At 40.7% G+C, this 23,235-nt stretch overlaps 1 protein-coding gene across 3 annotated transcripts in view; it reads right to left on the bottom strand.

Annotated features, from left to right (window-relative positions):
* Positions 1-23,235, bottom strand: part of MPPED2 (metallophosphoesterase domain containing 2) — a 171,930-nt gene that overhangs the window by 88,225 nt on the left and 60,470 nt on the right. The gene's annotated exons all lie outside the window — the stretch shown is intronic.

The raw sequence follows: 23,235 nt of genomic DNA, 5'->3' as shown, positions 1-23,235 counted from the left end.
ATTTTATTTTATTTCATTTTATTTTAGGGGAGAAAAGGGCGGGGCAATGGTGCCTATAATTCCAGCTTCCTGAGACTCCTGGGTCCAATGCAAAATTAATGTTTCCTGCTATTCCAGGAAGAATGAAAGTTATCACTAGCAGGAAATTGGATACACTTGTTGTAGGAATTGGTCCTTACCAGCAAGCCAGAGTCAATGATTTAATTAATGAAGCTTAGTGGGGAGGAAAATTATATTTTGGGGGTGGGGGCAAGTTTTGCCATAGGTATTTGGACCTCAGCAATGCAAACTGCAGAGACTATGCTGTGAAGTCCTCAATCTCAGCAGCACACTGCAAACATATTTGCTAATATTGAAACTTTTTTTTTTTTAAGGAGAGCAAACGCCAGTGGGGGTGAGGGGCAAGGGCAGAGGGAGAGGAATAGAGAATCTTAGGCAGGGTACGTGTTCAACATGGAGCCCGATGCGGGGCTCGATCTCACAACCCTGAGATCATGACCTGAGCCAAAATCAAGAGTCGGACGCTTAATCAAATGAGCCACTCAGGCGCCCCTGAAATGATTTTTAAGATCACCAGAATATGCTTTGTAATGCTATTTTCTTTAGCTTTCAACTTTTAGGTTTCTATCAGTAATGAAATTGCATCTATAACACATGGTTTAATAGGGAGGCTTAAGAAAGAGATGAAAGCAGTCAGAAAATAACACCGCAGAAAGCAGAAACCACAAGCATCGCGGCCAAGCGTCAATGGATATCCTTGATACTAGTGCACAATGCTGTTCAACGTGCTTTTGGCCTCAGTTATGCGTAAGGCTGTGCTAAAGAGCTCACAGAAAATAGGAAGCCCTCTCAAATGTATGTTTTTGCAAGTTTATAATGTGCACTAGCATAAGGCAATAAGGAGTGTGATGTATGTTGCAAGCTACTCGGATAGAATTATATTTTGCACAATTCCCTACACTTAAGATACAGTTGAGAGATGTATTAACAGGCCATAAATCCCCGACACCACGCACACTGAAAATTTGTGAGATGCCCCACGACTTTAACATCATGGCTCTGTGACCCCCTTTGGCCTGATACTGCACCCCCAGAGTCACCTGTGCCCCCAAAGCCAGAATGGGCTGACACATTTTCCTTGACAGTAATCTCAAGGCAGGTCGGACCTGCATGAGTCTTTGAGCAACTCTACTTGTACAAGTCATGCTATAGCTGCCCAGTTCCGTTTTAATCATTCATGATGATGGACTCACTGTAAGCCTTTCTTTATGCACCACTGCTCTTGCAAGAAGGTTTAGCTTCTCACTTTTTCCATTTTAGAGTTTTGGTTCAGGAATGGCATGAGTGAGACTGAGAAACAAGGCAAAGGAAGTATATTTCCCCCCTTTGAGCCATTTTTTTTTTTAGAGAAAGTGAAACTGCTGCAAAGTAAATCTTCTTCAGGGAGACAGGTCTCTTCAGCGTCTTTTAAATCAAATTTTGGAGACTCAGCATAAAGAAGTAGCCACCAAAATGGAGAGCCGCGGAAACAGTGGTGATATTTACACACTGCCAACAAACTCGTCTCTTTCTGAGACTCCAGAAGTAGTTTCCAACTTCCATCCTCTGTTACCTATGTTAAGACACTGTCTGACATATATTTATATATATGTAATTTATATATATACAATTTTTATATGTAATTTTTTCTGAACTGACCTTTCATTTATTATCTGCCAACCTTTGTTTTATATGAAAGGTGTAAGCAGGGCAGCTGACAAATCTGTTACTTGATGGTATTTTTTTCGAGGTTAATTTGGAAGGCTCTGCAGTCAAGCTCGAAACTTCTTGGTATTCATATAGCATCATTTAAAAATTGTCAGACAAAGAGGTGCCTGCCTTGATCCATTTTATTCAGATCAGGCCATTGAAGTTGACGTGCCTGAATAAAAAAACCCGAGACTATATACAGTTATTCTAACATGGAAAAATTCTTGCTTTGAATGACCTAAAGAACTCTAACTAAGCATTCCATCTTTCCCAAGACATGCTATATGTTCTACGAGCGATATACAAGATTATTTTAAGTGGAATGGAGATAAACTTTTGACAAAACGTCAAATAGTTCTGTATGTTTTAAAAATGCATATTTGGAAAAATACAATATGACAGTACAAATAATGATATATGGCTTCATTTTTGGTTTCTGTTTTTCATCTCTACTTTCATTTTTCTATTTTTACATATAAAATAGGAGATGATTTAAAGAAAACTATCGAGCAAATAATACAGATGATTCACAGGTATGGCAAAGTGATGACTATAGCAAGTAAATGAACGAAATGTGGGAAATTAGCCCATCTTCTCATGTTTCTAATAACTGGCCTCTTGATCTTATTCTTCCCACTCTCACTGGCGCTTTAATTTTCCAGACATCTATTTTTGATATTTTGGGTATCTCTGTCTCTATTTAATCCTCCTTCTTAATGAGTTTTTGTTTACCAAACCTAAGAAAACAAAAACAAGCAGCCACTGACACACACATACACACACACACACCTCTCACATACAATCCTAAACCACGCTTATTTTTGAGATGCTTCTTCATTTCACATCTAAACTTTTGGAAAGAGGATTCCAGAAGCTTGCAGCTGGTAGGCCAAATACAGGCCACAGATGTATTACAGTTGGCCCTCAATGCTGTTTTGTGTTTTGTTTTGTTTTTAAATTGAACTAACATTTAGAAATCAGGAGATGTCATGCAAAAAATTCTGATTTTCTAGCTACTTTTGGAAAATCAGAAGACCAGTCAATACTGACCTTCATCCAGTTGGCCACAGACCTTTCCACTCCCTATGACTTCTCACACCTGGCCCACTTACCACGTTTATGTTGCCTGATGGTCCCCTCTGTTATCAGAATTAGCAACTTAAGAGACACGTGGTCACTCAGAACTTAGCGCATGCAATCTGGCTTGTGTTTCTATTCTCTTCCCAAAGCTTTCCCAGAATGTCAATAATAACTTACTAAGAGCCAAAGCCCAAACATTTTCTCACTTCTCATCTCCATGGATCATACCACAGTGACATCCCTGTCCCTCAAAGTCTCTACCCCCTTGACACTGGATGTTGTGCTCCCTGGTTCTCCTCCTCCCTCTGTTGCATTTCCTTTCCTTCGTCTTCTTCCTCAGCCCCCTTTGCCTCCTGTCTCATTCTCATTGACTCATTACATTCTCCCTCTTCATCTTTACTTCTATGGATATTAATATTTTCTTACAGTATGTCTCACCCTATTCTATTCTCTGTGATTCAATTTTAAACTATTACAATTTAAACGATGGAGGCAGCATAAGGTTAAGGGCAGGGACTCTGCTGCAGGCTTCACCACACATTGGCTGCATGACCTTGGACAGAGTCCTTATGTTCTCTCAAGTGTGCTAGCAAAATGAGGATAATAACTGCACCCACCTCATAACCTGTGCTCGAGATAAAATGAGATAAAGTTTCTAAAGCACATGCACGGTATGGACTAAACAATCAGTGCATGTTAATTATTTTTTTACTCCATTTTTCTTAGTTTTGCTTTTTGCATGTGACTTGTCTCCCCCCTAGACTGTGAAATCCTTGAAGGTATGGATCATGGCTTGTGGCTTCATATTTGACCCAAAGTACCCGGTTCCATACCTTCCAAATGGCAGGCACATGAGTACTATTTGCTGAATAAGTGGAAGAATGAACGAACTTCTGCAATATTTGCCAGGAGCTTTCTTAGGAGAGTTATAGAACCTGAGCTTGTCATCTTGGGATATGACAAAGTTTAACCGCTGTCACATTGTCCTCCAGAGACACTCAGAATTTACCCAGTTTAAGCCTCCGGAAGTGTCCCATTCTCTGCCCCCAAATTCAGTCTAGCCAGAAAAATCTCTAACAAACCATTTTTTAACTGGCCTTTTCCTCAAATTTAAATGGGGGAAAATAATACTACCTCCCCCCAAGGTTTGGTACACATTAAACAAGATGCTGCATGTAAAGAACTTGCACAGTACTTAACACGTCAGGATGACTCAAAAGATATTAGCTGTGATGTAATGGTTGTTATAATGATTACCCTTCCCAGGTGCCATCCAAGAAAATATTTGTTGATCCACAAATTGGATCACTCTCTGGTCACAGTGGCTCAAGGTCACTGCTCCCAAGGGAAAACATCTGAGATGGAAAAGAGAACTTTGATTTTTCCAGAGGCAGGGGCTGGAGTGGTCTAATGTGTCCTTCAAGTCAACAAAAGTATTATTAGGGTCACGAAGGCATCTGGATCTACACGGCATGGTGGGTGGGCCTAAGAGGCCTTCAACCTGCACACCGATTGCTTCTGTCAAGATGATTCTAACCTTGCAAAATGTGTCTCCTGAACACACCACTTCTTTCCTCCTTCTGTTACCCAGTTACCCATCACTTCTGGTATTTACTGACTGCCGAAAAATGTGCCAGGATCAGCCTCTCACTCACAAATGAATGGAATAAACCATGACTGATAACATCTCTCCAGAGGGACTACTCACCTGGAATATCCCTAATATCTTCCTAGAATCAGATGCTATATACGATCTCTATATACTCATATACTCTTCTATGAGTAATTAGAGAGGAATAGAACGTCTAGAAAAGCTTCAGATCTCCAGTTATGCACATGTTTGATAAATCCACAACAACTTTAAAGCAGACCAACAGTGAATTGTGTCAAGGTCAGCATCCCTTCCGTACCAAACTCTGGACATTTCGTGTGTGACTTAAAGCGGCTCCCATGAATCACAACACATGACCCCAGCAGGCTCTTCAGAGACAGCCTCATCTGGTGATTTGAAAGCTGTGTTCCGTGAGCCTCCCCAGGGCTGGAGCAGGGCCACGTGAGGAAACAGACAAGGGCAGAGGCGAGTGACCTGTTCCCGCGTTCACCACAGCCGCACTGCTTTCCTTTCCTTTACAAATTGGGGAAAGATTTCGTGTGAAGACTTAGCCCTGGCTTAAAAATATTCAACCGAAAAACCTCTGGTTTATCCAATTCCATTTCCCTGATGAAAAAAATGGAGTGCCAGAGAGGTGCTGCCACTTGCTAAGCTAAGTCATGGGCCACGTTGGAGGCACAAGTGGGACAAGAATAGCTCTTCTGTCCCCCACGCTAGTTTTCTTTCAGGTGATCCCAAATTTTTAAGACTCTTATGAAGTTTGGCTCGGTCTGACCCACCTCTTACATGACTCCTCCTCATACCATTCGTCCATCTATGGCGATCCTTTTCCCTAGATCTAGGCAGCGGTGGCCCTTTCTGTTTGTATCACAAAATAGAACTGGCTACATCATGGAGTTCTCCTCCAGGGGTCATGAAGCAGTTTCACCTTCACACTATGACAACACACATTCTGGCTCAACTAAGGCATTCCCCAAATGCTACTGCAGCTGTGGGTGTAATTTCTTACCCACCCGCTCTCAGAAGAATTTGGGAGCCTACCCAAGGAAGGGAAGGTCACGGCCTTGGGAAGGAGAAGGAAAAAAGCTCCTGTGCCCAACTTTATGCAGGGTCCCAGAATTTAAAAACATGTTGGCTCTATTATAAGAACTAAGATGAGACTTTGACAGGGGAATAGTAGTCCAAGATAATAAACCCAAATGCCTACAGGGACTAGATAAGTAAATAAAAAATGTGAATTGGACTAGGTAGAAGTAATAGAGGGTGGTGAGGACCAGCATCCGTGTGTATCACCATTTAAAAATCAATATATATAAGCACTGCTTTGGCCAAACAAGATTCCTTGCTAGTTTGCCCCCCCCATAAAAGTTAACGTCCCTCAAAATTAAGTATCATACAACTGTGACCTATTTTTCTGCCACAAATAATTATAGGATATATTCCTCTAGAAAATTTAAGTTCCAGTAAAATCAAAATCCAAAGTCAATTCCAGAATAGTCACTTTTCTTGGGAATCTGCCTACCACCTGCAAGAAGATGACCCCTGCCCCATATTCTCTATTCCTCATGAATGGTGAGTATGGGAAACGGGGGTAACCAAAATGGCCATTAGGTTGTGGCAAATGCCAAATATTGCTTTCCCATGCCCCATTTTTTATCAGGGATCTGATGAGCAAGGCTAACTGATTGCTATCTCCTATTTATTTCTGCTAAAACTGAGGGAAACAAAAACCCAGAGTACAATAGCAGTTCTTTGTGAAGGAGAACATCCCAAAGCAAACATGGCTTGCCAGGTATCGTGGGTAACAGAAAACCTAAGTATATAAAGGTGACAAATTTCAAGATCTCCAATCTCTAGGCCCACTCCCCTCTATACCCTTAAATTATAGGCTTTGAAAATATATAAAGAAACCAAAAATGTGTAGCATAACTCTCATATTAAATAAAGTTTATTATGCAGCAAGAAGAAAACACAGAGATGACGAGAAAAGAGGAGAACCTGCTGTAGCTTCCAGATACCCAGGAAAATCAAACTCACAAGGCACAAGCTTCAGGCCTACTTTCCCTTTCCAGTATGCTAGGAAAAAAAAACTCATCTATGAAATGAAAAAAGAATAAAACAGATATATAGCCAGACCTATTATCACAGGACTGTTTCTAAACAAAAGAGATACATTACAATTCAATCACATTTCTGAAACCTTCAACCTGCGTGGGGGCAGTGCCAGGGGCCTGTTTTGAAACACTGCTCCCTAATGCCAGTGTTATAAAAGGACCCTGTTATACCCCCAAGGTGGATAAAAGGCAATTTTTTTCTGTTTAAAATTATTATTGTATTTTTAATATCATGACTTCAGCGGAGAGGGAAAATGTTCAAACTCTTGAAGTCTCTATTCCACTGAGAACTAAGAGTAACCTGGGCTTGAAAACTGTTCAAGCAGAAAATTTTGCAGGAGGATGAAAAGAAATAAATAATAATACCAGTGGCTAGGAGGATGGAAGAACTATGAGGCTCTGGGATGGACTAAGGAGAGTGTCATAGACATTCCTTCCCTGGATTATGGGGGGCTGATAGCTGAGCAGGGCTGAGCTGAGCAGGGAGGCAGGGAGAAGACTGTCAGCTCCAAGCGGGCAGAGCCCACCTTTCCCCACTGTTCTCCCAGCATCTAGAAAAATGCTTGGCATTTAGTTGGTGCCCACGGCCTACTTGTTAAATTAATCAACGGACCTCCGGCAATCCCTCTTGGCTCCACAGTTTGCACTCACTTGCCTGGGCTGCAAAGCCACCAGAAACATTCAATCAGGGCAAGCTCCGTCTCTGACCTCAGTCTGTCCCCCGTCAGGCTCCATTAATTTTCACAAGTCCTGACAGCTCTAACGTTAATACTCACACTTGCTGATGGAGCCACACAGCAGGTTCAGACTGCTACCTTCTCCTCTGAAACTCATGCATTAGGGTTTCTTCCATGCTTGCAATGGGAAACCAAGTCTAAGAAATATTAAACACAGAAAACTATATTACAATAATGTCAGGGTTGAGCCGGAAACCCAGGAGAATGAAAGGAATGCTGAGTGAAAGCCCGGGTCCAACTGCAGGAATTAGGGCTAGCGTAAGAAGCCACAGCTGAAATGCTCCCTCCTCCTCTTCTTCAGCCTCTTCCATAAAAAGAATCCCAAAGTACCAAAGATGCTGTAAGCCTTAATCCATACAAAGGAGACAAAAGTCTATCCCCCGCCCAGGAAAGCAGACCCCTTCTGGACCTGAACAGTCATCAGTATATGGCACTGAGAAGTATAAACCACAAGTGAGCAGGCTCTGTTAGTACCCATAATGACTAAAGACATAAAAACAGCTCAGAGATTTGATTGTGGCTCAGAAGCAACTTGTTTGCATGTGTTCCCTGTCTCAACCATAACCTTAATCCAACATAACTTCTTGTGATTTAAACACATATTCAGGCACACACACTCGTTCACACTCATACATGTTAGAAGATAACTACAAGGTAGTAAAAACAAATGACAATATCTTTTTTGTTTCCCAACTGAGTATCTCTAAGTCGCCACCCAGACCAACATGGCACGTTCTACGTATGAAGATGTGGCAGTGCACTGTCCGCTGAAATCCAGCTCCAATTATACTCGAGTATCACCATCCAGCTGGACAACTAGAGCCACACACAGGTAGCTTCTTCACTTCACACTCTCACTGACAAGTGCAGGCCTCGGCTTGTTGAGAAAGATTTATACCCCATACAACAAATTTCAAGGGAACACTCAGAATATCTCCTTAAAGACCCTTTCATCGACTTCCTCAAGCTTCAGAAAACTGGATCCAAATCAGGGTTCCACTGGACAGTCACAAGAAGAACTGGTCAAGACACTGTCAATCTCATCTAAAACAGCTGGTGCATGTTTCATTCAAACGTACTGGAATGTAGGGATATACAGCGTGATGGAAAGATCATGGGCTGTGGAGTCAGACCGATTTGGGACCAAGTTTCTGGTTCTGGCACTTACTTTATCTCTGAAACTCAAAAACCTCAAACTTAAAACATGCTCTTTCACCTCCATATTACTCATCAGAAAAAAATGAGGATAACTGTACAACCTACACGACAGAGTGGATGTGCACACCGAGTGAGATCAGGAAAGGACCTAATACGAACCTGACACATAAACGATAATTATTAACATCATAATTTTTACCCTGTCTTCTGTTGTGCATTGTAACCTCATTCAGGATAAGGGGCCCATCTCCAACTTCTTACCACCTTAAAAGAGTATTCCACAAATATCTTTAATAAACTAGTAGTGTTGACTGGCAAAATCTATGGTGAGCTGAAGAATATTGTTCTTTCCCCCACAAAGCCTTTAAAAAGCAACTGAGAAAAGGTGCTCCTTCCAGCATTAATCATAAAACGAGTGCCAATTATTATACTGAATAATTAGAAGAACAAATGCAATCCTATGTTTACATTTTCAGACATTAAATATGCTAAAAATCAAATTAAATAAAAATAACACTGGTATAAAGACCATATTCTTTAAAAGAAAGAACACTTTTGGGCACCTGGGTGGCTCAGTTGGTTAAGCGACTGCCTTCAGCTCAGGTCATGATCCCGGAGTCCCGGGATCGAGTCCCGCATCAGGCTCCCAGCTCAGCAGGGAGCCTGCTTCTCCCTCTGACCCTCTCCCCTCTCATGCTATTTCTCTCTCTCTCGCTCTCTAATAAATAAATAAATAAAAATCTTAAAAAAAAAAAAAGAAAGACCACTTTTAGAGAATTCTGAATTCCCTCTCCACCTTAACCCTTCAAATAGTAATAAAATCTTTTTTTCTAATAAATATTATTATTTTTGCTTGCTAAAATAATGTTTGGGCAGATGCATGCAGGATTTCGGTGTGCAGTGATTCCAGGGGGCTGGTCCACAGAAGCCAGAACAGAGAGTTGACAGTGGAAATAAAATCTCTGCCTTAACAGCACCACTGGGGCTAGATGAAAATGGTCTTCTAGAACTTGATTAAAACTAAATTGAAAAAGAACATATTTGGCTAATATTACATTAGACTAAAATATAGAAATGAACCCTAATACTCTCAAAATCTAATAAGAAAAAGTCATCTCAATTTCCAAACTTTCAAAAGCATCTTCTTTAAATGCATCACAGATCAATTTACGTGGTACTTTTACCAATAAGCAAAACCAAATCACAGGTTCCAATTGGCTTATATTGGAAAGTATAAGAGCAAATGCTAGAAAATGCAATTACTGCAAACAAACTCCATTTTCTCCCCTCTGAAGGGAATTTCAGAGAATATTTTATTGCCATCAAATAATATTTCTGAAGGCATCAATACACAATTCTATTTTCTTTTCAGAGTCCCTACTCACTGGATAATCTAATCCACTCTACAGAATATCTTGAAATTTAGAGAAGAGCCCAGGAAAGGGGATATTACCTTGCACACACATCCTATGTCAATTTTAATAATTTGCAATCTGGACAGGACACTGCACAAAGCAAAATTTAGGATCCAATAAAATTGACTTTTCCTATTTTATAATTCAAAGTTTTAATGAAACATTTCAAGGATAAAATTTTAAAAGAAATCTCTCAGGGAAGGTTATTTTGATCAAGAGTGACAGTGATGAGATGGAGGAAATGGAGACCATGTTCATTTCCTCTTCCGTTTCTGCTTCCCCCACCCCCCACCCCCGCCGCCAACTGACAAAATTTCCTATTAATAAGAATTCCAGATAATCAGGAGCTACAAAGTAAACTTTCTGGGGGTTATGAAATCATGAAGTGTCCCAGTGATAAGGTTTGGTTTCCTTGAAACACCAGTACCAAAAATCTCTGATCTCTTTCCTTAGGTACAGTTTTGCAGCCTCATGCCACAAGCCTCCCCTCTGGGATAAAGTAGTACAAAGTAGTATAATTCTTTAGGAAGAAACCATTTTTGGAAAGTCTATTATGGCCCTTGGAGGTCCAAGGTTCCAGGAAGTGGAGTTGGAGATCTATTTCCCTTTCCCATTTTTATTCCTTTCCCATATGTCATGGGTCTGAATGTTTATGTCCCCTCAAAATTCATACGTTGAAATCCTAATCCCCAATTGTGATGGTATGTGGAAGTGGGACCTTTGGCAGGTGACTGACTGGTCATGAGGGTGGAGCCCCCATGAATGGGATTAGTGCCCTTATAAATGAGACCCTCCAGAATTCTCTAGCTCCTTCCACCATGTGAAGAAACAGCAGGAGGGCATTATCTGTGAACCAGGAAGAGGACTCTCACCAAAAGACTGTGCTGGTGCCTTGGTCTTAGACTTTTTAGCCTTCCAAACTGTGAGAAATAAATTTCTGTTGTGTATAAGCCACCCAGTCTGTGGTACTTTGTTATAGCAATCTGAGTGAAATAAGACATCATGGTTTTCTAATTTCCAGAGACCTAGCCCTCAATATCTTAAATCTACAGTTCAAGACAAATTGACACCGGTCTTCCTAAGTCCATGTTTTCTCATAGTGTGCTTAAGGCATATGGTGTTCTTTACAGCTCTCCTTAAATTCAATTAAATATGTTAAGGAGTCCAGGTAATCACGGCACAGTTGGAGAGCGTACTCATCTGCTGAACGCTGTTCCCAGCAAGACAATAAAATGAAAAAAGAGCAGAAGTGGTAAAATGTTCTGAATATTTGAAGTCAGGTAAACACACACTGCTTTAGCCTTAAATCTTCCATTAAAAGTACATGTCCATTTTTCTCCCCATATCATACACACCCAGGCCCTCTGACAAGGTATGGATTTCCCCTCCCTTTAGGTTTGCATCTTTTATGAGCTGAATTGTACCCCTCAAAATCCATATGATGAAACCCTCACTCTCAGTACCTCAAGGATGTCACTGTACTTGAAGACAGGGCCTCTAAAAAGGTGAATAAATTGAAATGAGGCCATAAGGATGGGCCTTAATCTGATCTGATTGCTCTTCTTATAAGAAGAAAAGAATAGGGATGCTCAGTTGGTTAAGCATCTGCCTTCGGCTCACGTCATGATCCCAGGGTCATGGGATCAAGTCCTGCATCGGGCTCCCTGCTCAGAGAAGAGCCTGCTTCTCCCTTTGCCTGCTGCTCACCCTGCTTTGCGCGCGCTCTCTCTCTCTCTCTCTGACAAATAAATAAAATCTTTAAAGAAGAAGAAGAAAAAAAAATATGGACCAGGAATGTGCTCCCACATGAAAAGCCACAGCAAGAAGTTGGCCATCTACCAGCCTCCAAACCTACTGACACCTTGATCTTGGACTACTAGGAACTGACAGAACAGATAGATCATAAATTCTGTTGTTTAAGGCCCCCAGCATGTGGTATTTTGTTATAGCACCCCTAAGAAACTAATACATCTTACTATAAGGAAGACTTTGCTTAATCCATCCTACATACTAAAGCTGAGGTGATCTTATCAGAATACAAATCCAATCATATATTCCTTCCATACACTTACACATTCACCCACTTGAAAATCCTCCCAGACTCCCTATTATTGTCTATAGACCAGAGGCCAAACTCCCTGTGTGATGTGTGTAACTCTTTGTCACCTGGCTGCTTCAGCCACTCCTCCACTCATACGCTGGGCTCTGAGCTTGCCAAGTGCTTGCAGCTCATAGAATGAGAATGTGTCCACAGGGATCTTTCTCCCACTTGACCATGGACCTCAGGAGGATCGTCTCTATTTTACTCATCTTTGCATTCTCAGCAGACTTCAATAATTATTTATCAAACAAATGAATGAGTGAATGAAGAATGATTTTATCCTGGCTAAGAATCATGTGGATATGAGTAGTTAGTACCTCAATTTTGGATTCTGGATGGCCTTAAAGTGTGACAAATCCTATTTATCTTTTATCCTCAGATGGCACCAATTGAATACGTCACGAAGTATACTATTCATTTGCAATTGAGAAGCTAAGTCTAATTTTAAAAATCTTTTATAAGGAGACTTGGTTGTTGTTGTTGTTGGGGAAGGCAAAGAGATTGGCTTGCACATAGTAAGGACTCAGTTTTGTTGAATGAGTGAACAAATAAATGGACGAATAAATGAAAGAATGAACTATACACATCATACAAATAATGTGTTTCAATTTCAAAACAGAAGGGAATTACTACTGTTGCACGGTTAACATTACTCATTTAAAGATTTTTCCAACCTTTGTTCTCAGGATTGGGTAGCTCAGAGGAGATAATCAATACTGGAGTTAATGGAACAGCCATTCATTATTTGAGGAAGGTGTCTGTATTTCTTCTTCACTGTATCCCTTCATCTGAAAGTTCTTACCCGTAGGCCTCTCAGGCAAATCACTGCTGTTTTGACAGCTGGTTTTCCCGAGGCCACTCTTTACAAATGAGCCTACTGCCTGGGCCAGACAGGACATGTGCGTGCATCTTCTCAGGACCCCAAGTCACTGGGTCACATGAAAGAATCCACACTAACATACTTGCAGGGCCAGCTTTTTCCCTTTGCTTCCTACAGAAAAATCAAGAGGCAGCAGGGTGCTCCTGACCTCTTCTCCTCTAATTCCAGGCTCACTGAAATTCTATCCTAGAAGAGTCCCCAGAGATCAGAATCATTCTTTCTCTGGAATGGGAACCTAAGACCCAGCAAGGTTAAATGACTCCTCCAAGGTCACCCAAGGAGTTAGCTGCAAGGTGGAACTCCCCAACTTGCTGACCCGTGTTTTCCCTTTCCACCATATCATACAATTACGGAGTCAGAGATAGTCTAAATGATTTGCTTTACAGATCAGGAAATCTAGGTTCAGAGAAACTGAGAGGAGTTTCTGAAGACAGTGCCTACAATCATGAATCTGGACTCCTAAAATCAACCTGCCACTACCCGCAAGTACCATCCAATAACCCTCTGGGCATATGGCGACTAATTTCTTCATATCTCAGAGATACACAGGACTGCTCCAAGTTCACTGTCAGAATAATCTTTCTTGTTCTTTTTTAAACCTCTACTATTATAGTTTAAGACCATTTTCTTTCAGGGAAGGCATGTGTTTAGTTATTTTAACCATGAGTTTAAATCAGAGAGTAACTTAAGACAATAAAAATGATCTCCCTGGACCCAGCCAATGTCCTTCCAAATTTTTCTTCTGTTTCTGACACCATGACTGAGGCACCTTTGCCGAAACCAGCGGTAAAGATCTTCCAAGAGGCTAGCATCCAATTTTTACTTATTTTTTTCCACCAGAAGCTAAGAAATGGATTTGCTTACTCTCAGCCAATATGGTACCCCATTTTTTTATCAAATACCAAGGTGGTTTCTCAAAATTTTGAGCAAAAGATTTTCTAGACTGCTATCTTCTTATAATACATAGGCTCCTCTCAACCATGTAATCATTTCTGCATGTCTCTGAAATACTAGCATTTTTCACTGGGATTATTCTCAGAGTGAGAGGTAAAACCAGTATCACTGATTCTTAAATGCTGAAAGTGGAGGTGAAACTTTTTTTGAAAAAGACTATTCTTATTAATTTTTTTTTTAAATGAACTCTTTGAAGTGTTTTAGCCAGAAACTGAAGATCAGATACACTAGCAGGAAAAGAAGGTCTTTTTGCAGGTTCTAACATAATTCTCTACAACTGAGAACACCAGCCACTTCTATTCAAACCCATCCAAAACCTGTAAAGTTAATTCCTTAGTAGGTAGGTCTGGCCAAATTTCAGTTCTTTGGGTTAAACTGTTCTTACTTTTTAATTCCGTCATGTGGCATTTCAACTGCACATTCTCAGATTCACCCACTTTGTAGTTTCCTTCCTCTTTTAGCTCATTTAAAAAGCTGATTTCAAAATTCTTGCAAAGTCAGGTCTCAACCTAATTTCCTAATCCAGCAGCCTTGAGGAAAAGAAATCCTATTAGATCCCATTAAATCTCATTAAATCTCTGACCCTCTCAAAAGTTGGGATGAGATTTGAGAATGCCCATGGAATGATCACAGTCTTTCTACTATGGTCACACTATTCCCCAAGATTGGTGAGTATGACAGTCAGTATGCTTGGTATGGGCTAGGAATAAAATGATGCACAAAAAAGAAAAGGGTCTCTGATGGAGCCCCTTATGGAGCTTATACTCAGCTGGGAGCAACAGACAATAAAGAAGTAAATATCTACTAATACAACTTAGGTTATGGTAAGTGCTAGGCAGGGAATTAGCAGGTGCTATGAAAGAGAGTAACAGAGGACATCTACCGAGATACGGCAATCAAGGAAGGGGTCTTTGAGGAGGATCAGTCAACATTTTCAATCTGCCCAGAGCTTTACCAATAATCAGTTAAGAAACAGACTTTCCTAATCATGTGTAACATAATGTAAGGAGGCATGAAGCACATCTGTGCGTGTGTGTGCACATACACACACGAAATGTTTAGAACAGTATATCAAACACACGGTTCCTTTAAAATCTCAATTTTCATGAGAACACTCAAATACTGCCATCCTCTATTAGTGATTAGCTAAAAACTAACTAAAGAATATTTTTTCAAAACCTACTCTTGTGATTGAAAATCTAAAATGTGTTTATTCAACTTCGTGCCTTAGTAAGACAAACATAGTAAGGGTCTCATGTTGAACCAACTATGCAGGAAGTAAAAAATGTACCAGATTGGACCAAATGTGTGCATACTCTCTGTTCATGTATTCATCCCTCTCCTCTCCACTCCCACCCCCACCCCCAGAGAAGCCATGTGCTCAAGAAAAGTGGGCCTATTCTTAGACCCAGGTGAACTGCTCTTGACTAATTGGTAATTTTATTTCCCTTGCCAGTGACTGGTTTAAAGAGGTGCATGTCTCCCAGTCCTAGTCAACGAGACAGGAGGCGCAGTCCGCTGAAGGGCTTCTGGGAAACGGTCACCACCTAGACAAAGAAGGAACAGCCCCTCTTCCCACTGAACTTCATGCTACGCCTTCATGCTCTGCCTGGCACTTCAACAGTCACTCTCCAACCTTTGTGGCAAGGCTAATAAGATATGAGAACAGGAGAAAGGAATGCTGCAAGAATTCAGGCCCCTGAATTACCAGATCCTGAAAAATGCTTTACTCCCAGCCTTCTTGTTATATGGGATAATAAGTCCCTTGCTGTTGAAGCTATTTTGTTTCTTGCAGCCAAAAGCCTCCTGATTTAACTCACTATGTTTATACTTCCACATGCCTAATTAATAGTGTTTCTCCCCAACACTGCTATTTGTATACCTTCCTTTCCTCTTTACAATATAGTCTGGTAAGAGATCCTGATTTGCGATTGGCACAGATACTCAGAGTCCCTGTAAACAAATCAAAAGATGAGGATAATTATGAAGCCTAGAACCAACACAAACAACACTTACCCTCTGTTGGGCACCATCCTGAAAAACTATATATACATTAACCTACTTAATCCTTGCATGAAACATACAAAGTAAGGACGATTATCCCCTTTCACAGATGAAGTAACTGAAATACACAGAAGTCACGGTGGAAAAGAATGGCCTATTGTTAAGGGTGATGAGTGCTTGTAGAATAATATCCCTGAACTTGACAACTGATACTGTCCTAAGTAAGAACAGTGGTGGTGAACTGGAAAACCCACAGAAGAGCTCATTAAAGCTCCAACTATTTAAAACCACCAGTAGAAAATCAGATTCCATAGGTCTAAGCTAGATTTCAAGAATCTCAGTTTTTAACTATCCACCTGGGACATTCTGATAAGCAGTCTGTTTGAGAAGACACGAACTTGAACTAGGGAAAACCAAGCTGCTCAAGATTTGCGGGACCTACCGGGATAAACTGAGTGGATCTATTAACTCCTTTTCAAATAAGTGGACAAAAAGCTTCAAAAGTTAATTCCCCTTGGAAGGGTTAGATAACCTTAATTCTGTATAGGTTAGAATCATAAACCAAAGTTAATTTGCTTCCTAAATCCTACAGGGCACAACAGTTGCATGTGTCCTCTTGTCTTCCTAACTGCCTGGTTCACATACTGACCCCAACTTGCCCCACAGATATGCCAAGAACCTCCACAAGACATGAAACAGCCTACGATGTGAAGGAAACTTAAAAATCCCACCAAGCCAAGGTCACAGTCATTTCAGGAACTTGCCAATAGAGATACTTGAAAGTCTGGATTGGCCATTATGAGTTAAAATAAAGCAGGCATACACTTCATCATGTCAATTTTCTGTCTACCACAGTCAGAGAGCATGAATATGACCAAAGATGAATGACACCAAACCAGGGACCTGCCCATCCTACAACATGGCCGACACTGCTAATCAATCCTAACATCTTTCCCACTGAGTCTGGATGTGGCAGGAAGATTCTTCTTAACAAAGTGCTTCAGGGCTGAAACTCCTTAAGAACACGAATAAAAATTAGCCCTCTTACTAATAGATCAAAAAAAAAAGTGAAAATATTATGCCTTCACTTCCCAGACACTTTTCTGGTACATCCAAATCTCACTATTATTATTTCTACAGCTCCTCTCATCTCTTGGTCGTAAAGAGCACTTGGATAAATGTTTGCTGAATTTAATTTAGTTTTTTTCTACGACTTTGGCCAAAGGATTTAGCATTTCCCCAACAGGAATATTAAACCCAGCAGAGCCCGTGAAACACTGGAACCAAAACAGTTAATTAGCAAGTCACCAAGACTGGAGCTCCTAAGAAGCAGGAGGCACAGCGTAGAAAGCTGCCCATTTTTCTTGTAATAAAGAAAATAAAGACAGTAATTCTAAGAACATTTATTAACCCCCCAGTATGGGTAATTGCCATCAGATGTGGGTCTGTCAGTCTTGCATTAACATAAGCTACTGCATCTTGGCTTTCAATGGCACAGTAATGCCCATGATACTGCAGATAAGTGCTAACGCTGGAGTTTTGAGAACCAAGCCCTGTGTCCAGCAAATGCTTTTAAAAAGATTTCACTCTCAATGGTTGCTTGCCCAGAGAAATTCATTTTATGTTTGAAAAAAAAAAAAGCAAGAAAGAAAACAAGGAGGCATTCAATTGAGCAAGCATTTTCTTAACTCATTTTAAGATAATCTCTTGCGTTCACCAACAATTTCTCCAATGGGTGGAACCACAGAGGGAGACTTTGTATGGTTTGGCTGTATGCTCCATTCTATATTGGTGTATGACCTAAAATAATGGAATGGCGATAAAACAAAAAAAGAAAGGCTTTATAATAGTCAGGACACGCCAACCAATTTTAAATTGAATTACACAGCCTGCTAATCTTTATGATGGGATAAAATTTCTTTCAACATTATGCATTATACTAAAATTTGCAGCACTTCCCCCCGCCCCACTTCTTGAGCTGAGAGCCCCCCACGCACGCCTCCCCAGTGATAAAGCTTCCTTTTAACGCCAAAATCATTGTTCCTGCTGACTGGGAAGGCAGGGCACGGCTTGTGCAAGATTTCATTTTTATAGCTATTGTTAGTTGGTGTGCATCTATATTTCACACCAGGGTATACCCAAACGGTATTGTGAACCCTGGACATATTTTCCTAATATCCACAAGCACACATTTTTTAAAAAGGATAGATTTGAACACAGACATATACAATGAAAGAGATTTTTAAAACCAATGATGTTGAGGAGCTTTGTGAAGTGTTATAAAAGGATGTGCAGAACACTGCATATTTGATGAAGAAGGCAGATTGCAGAAACTCTGAACTATCTAAGTCCAGAAGTGGGAGTAACCCCACTGAAGGATGAGCCTTTCTGGGCTATGTTCGTATTCGTTTGGTGTGTGTGTCTCTCTCTAGGTGACGGACGCAGGATACTAATGTGAGGGGAAAGAGCTTGTTCCAAAAGTTCAACCCTTCTAACTCCGATGAAGAGAATTAAGAGAGGACAGCAAGAACTGCCTGCACAAGTTTCCTGATCCTCCTTCCTCCCGTCCAGGGAAAGGGAATTCCCAAATTTACCTTACTAAAAACCACATATAAAATACTCCTAGGAGACACGACCCTTCTTAAAACGTAAGATCCTCCCTTATGTTCCCAATACCTTAGACTATGGAATCTTACTCTGTGAAGCATTTTGGCTTACCAAAATAAAAATGAAAGACACACCCATAAACACGGAGTTGTGAAAATGTCATGTTCCCTATCACTGAGTTCTACCTACTTTTTTTTGTTTAAATCTTTGCAAGGTAGGTGGAGGCCATAGGTAAGACTAAAAACTTAGATCTAGGAAGCACTAATAGAGTTGTATATGGAAAATTATGAGCTATAAAAGAACTACCAGAAACTAATAGTTTCTGTTTTAGATTTTTCTAGAAATCCCAGACATTCATTTAACTGACACCAGTCCCGCGGAGACACACGCCGGCTGCTTTCTACAGTGCACGGACTAATGATAGTCACAGTTATTCCTGGGGACACCCCTATGTGGTTCCGCTCCCATGTGTGGCGTCCCAGAGCCACCTGCATTTTCCTCCAACTAGTTTATGTCAGCTGTACTTTTTACCAGAAGTACCTCCTGTAATTATATATTACTTAAGATGATGAAGCAGGAGCGTTAGAACACTATATAAATTTGCTGTTGTACAAGGAGTAAAGGACAGCCCTTTAAAAAGTGAGGGGAAAAGAATCAGAAAAATCTAGAAGTAGTCTGCACTCAGATTGTTTTGCAAGGATCTTTACATTCTTCCTCGCCAATAAATAGGCTAAAATGGGCCGCCTGGGTGGCTCAGATGGTTAAGCGTCTGCCTTCGGCTCAGGTCATGATCTCAGGGTCCTGGGATCGAGTCCCACATTGGGTTCCCTGCTCAGTGCAGAGCCTGCTTCTCCCTCTCCCTCTGCCACTCCCTCTGCTTGTGCTCTTCTGTCTATCTCTCTGTCAAATAAATAAATAAAATCTTTAAAAAAAAATAGGCTAAAATGGAAAACGTGATAAAGATGATAAAGGTGAGATGAAGACAGTAAGTTATATGTGTGATCTGCCCAAGAAAGGCAGTGTTGATCTCTAACAACAGTGTTTGTATCCAAAGGAAGGGCTTCAGCGAGACCTCGGAAGACCGGCCCCCACACGCGCATCTGTGTGCCTCAAGTTAGAGTAAAAATATCTGGCTACATGATTATCATCGTTACAGTTTCCTGCTTTAGCAGTCTCTGGCACGCTGGGTAGGGGGGGCTCTCGCCCGAGTCGGGATACACAGGCACACACGTGGAGGTAGACTTTATGCCTTTCGCCACCCCTAACCCTCGCGTGGCCTTCTCAAAGAACAAAACACGCAGAAGCAAAAGCTATACAGGTCCGACAAACATGCAGACACACATGTATTTTCGGTTTCTACCTATTTTTATAGGAGAATCACAGTTTCCTCACTTCCACAGTGCTAAATGTACAAGTTTAAAGACGCATTTGTCAATTCATACACTAGTCATTTTTTTTGGCCTTAGGGTTCCATTGCTTTCTGAATCCAGGCTTTTTCTGTGAAGAAAGGAGTCATAAAGTGAACAATGTGAAACTATGCAATGAAACAAGTGAAAATATCAGTTTGCTTTCCTAAGTCATGAAAGTCATAACTGATGGCTTCCTATGGAGGACTAACTACATGCAGCTCTCTTGCGCCCTTCACAACCACCACCACTGAGACTATGCCCAATGCCCTTGTTCGATGAGCAACTCCAAAGTCAGGGGTTAAGTGTGCAGGCCTTTGATACATTGCTGGCACTCAATCGCAATCAGCTTTGTAATATGAAATTATTTAGAGCCAGTAAGTAAAGAACTAGACAACCTCAATTTCCACATTTTATAGAGAAACCAAAGCTCAGAGATTGTCTAGTTTATAGTCAGATGTCCTCAAAGGGCAGTTCAATCTCCTCAAAACAGAAAGAGAGTTTACCTCCCAACCTTATTTTCATACAAAGGAAAAGAATTCAATGTAGAGGATAAATGAGATTCAACTAAGTGGCAGGGAGGAGGGAGGTAATACAGTTTAATTATACAACTTAACCCCTGAAAGAAGAAAAAAAAAATGTGCTGTTTCCTTTCTGTTCCTGAAATTTCAATAGAGTTTAAGAAACAAGTGTTGGGGGGGGGCGCCTGGGTGGCTCAGTCATTGAGCGTCTGCCTTGGGCTCAGGTCATGATCCCAGAGTCCTGGGATCGAGCCCCGTATCGGGCTCCCTCCTCTGCGGGAGGCCTGCTTCTCCCTCTCCCACTCCCCCTGCTTGTGTTCCCTCTCTCGCTGTGTCTCTCTCTGTCAAATAAATAAATAAAATCTTTAAAAAAAAAAAAAAAAGAAACAAGTGGGGGGGAAGTTTGTGTCAGTTTCATAATGCACACAAAACTTGCTTAATAACATCTAAATCTGGTAGATTAATAATGCATGTTATAGTTAGCTGCTTAATTATTCATTTTGGATATACCAAATAGGGTTTTAAAACAAACTCCAGATGTGAGGAGAGCTAGGAAATACAGACTATAATAAAAAATAAAAGTCATTTTTCCCCAATGTGATTCTTTCCTGAAACATTATAAAAATCTCCTCTAATTTTCAAAATTAGAGACACTTTGATTAAGAACTTTATATATATGTTTTGACAATTATGTGTGTTTTACAGACTATTACGAGGACTAAAATCAAATGCCCTATATATCCCATTTCAAAATATGTACATAAAAATGTGGCATATATCACAATATCAAAAGATCACAAGGTGACAAAAGTAAATACTAGCATAAGAGCATTAATCAAAGATATGTAATAAAAAAAGCAAAAAAAAAAAAAGAATGTTCATCTGGGAGGCAAATCAAAATAGAAGACTACTTGAAGGTTGCCTTATACGGTTGCAAAAGTTGTTAACTGCACAATAGCAGCAGTCAAAGAGGTGAGTGGGAGCTGTGTGCCATTCAACAAACATGTACTCATCAGGTCCAGGGGCCACCTCTATACACTTGGTACAAAAGCACCTTATGGACAAATAGCAGCCCTAATCAGGAACAACTTGGAGAAATGGAAACATTTCTAAGTGAAAGTGCAAGACTCCTCCTATTTCCTTCCCTAAGTAATAAAATAGAAAAACAATAAGAAGAATAAACAAAAACAAAACCAAGTGTAGAGATCTGTGAGTTTCAAAATGAACCCCCATTTTAGGCTAAAATATGAATGCCTACTAACCAGCTGTCTTTGAAGGACTCCTTCAACCCACGGCTCTGGAATGTGCCTTCAGGTTTCCACAAGGACTAACTCAGCCATGCCAGAAACACAGAGAGAATCTGAGTGTGCAAGTTTTTAATACCAGGTTATCAAGACTCTTTTGATCTCATTACTTAGCACATTCTGCCCAGCAGTCTAGCAGCCTTCAATCAAACAAATCTAGTTTTTTGAGTTCATTGTATCTCCAACTTTTCTGAAACTTGAAATTAAATTCAATATAAGAAGTAAAAAAATTTAATTGACAAATGATTAATCAACCGGGGCTACCCATTGGTGTGAGAAGTGCTGTCTACACATGAATGGTCCTTCTGGTACTTCACCTTGGATTCCACTTCCTGCTCCCTAGGCTGGTGGCCTGCCCCACATGCAGGAATGGCTGTACTGAATTACGTGGGCTATGCTATAATTATGTCCTCTTTCATCTTCCTTGCACGACTCCAAGGGAACATGTGTAGGGTGAGCTAATGATTTGCTGCGTATCTCTGATGAGTACTATATTATTTGCATCATAATATTTTCATTTCTTCCCCCTGCACATAATGCCACGTTGACAGCAAGGTCAGTTAAGTTACTATAAGGGATTTTTAATGAAAACAATTATAAATTTAAAATAACTGTGTTTAAAGCACTTAACAGTCACTAGGGTCAAGTGATTACTGCAGTTACAAGACCCATGGGACATGTTCACACCAAAACAAAGTGAATAAATTACCTCAGCTGGCGCATGTAATCACTAAGTGACCACAGGGGTCAGGCTGAGTGGAACCCTGAAGACTTTCACGCAAAACCAATAATGAAAATTTATCAGTCAAAAGGGGGAGGGGGACTGGGGAAACGTCAAGAATTAGTGCGTGCAGCGACAGACTAGAAGCACAACGGACTCTCCATGCCCTTTGAAGGGCCAGGCAAATGACATTTGAAAACCCAGGGGACAGCTGGAAAAAAGGTTCCAGGAAACAATATGCAGGCGGGCTGGGAGGAGGTAGAATAGCTAAAATGCAAGTGATCTATGAAGTATCAGCAAGTTCAAAGCCATACGGAGGGCCACTTTGGTCTAAGGAGGACTGTCCCTATCCAGAAACCTGTGCCGGGGTCTGGAAATGTATTCAGAGGCTGCACTATAAGAAAGTGAGGGTTGTGATGTTAATGAAATGATCATCTCTAACATCTACATGGCTCTTCGTATCTTCTGTGTTGCAGAGAAGAGGTGGCTGAAGTTCAGGGAAGCAACGCATTTTGTTCATGGAAGTACAACTATGATGTGAAGAAAACCAAACATTTCTTAAGAAGTCCTTATTTGCTAAAGATTCCACTGGAGTGAGTGCTCAGGGGGTTCATAATCGAAAGAGGAGACCAGAAGTCCTAAAAGTAATGTGTGCTAATGGTCTGAAGACAGTGTGGAAGGGAAGAAGGGATTGATTCCCTGGGAAGGCAGGGCCAGTTTCAGAACAGAAGTAACTTTGAATTGGGCCTTAAAGAATGGACAAGAGCTCACAGAAGAAAGGAACAAGACTGGCAGGATCAACAAGAACAAATATTCAGTTATTCAGCAAAAATTTATTGAGTGCTTACTACGCACCCAGCGCTGTGCTTGCA

This window comes from Neomonachus schauinslandi, chromosome 11, assembly GCF_002201575.2.
Source record: "Neomonachus schauinslandi chromosome 11, ASM220157v2, whole genome shotgun sequence".
Lineage (NCBI taxonomy): Eukaryota > Metazoa > Chordata > Mammalia > Carnivora > Phocidae > Neomonachus > Neomonachus schauinslandi.
This window is presented reverse-complemented; position numbering and strand designations above follow the sequence as displayed.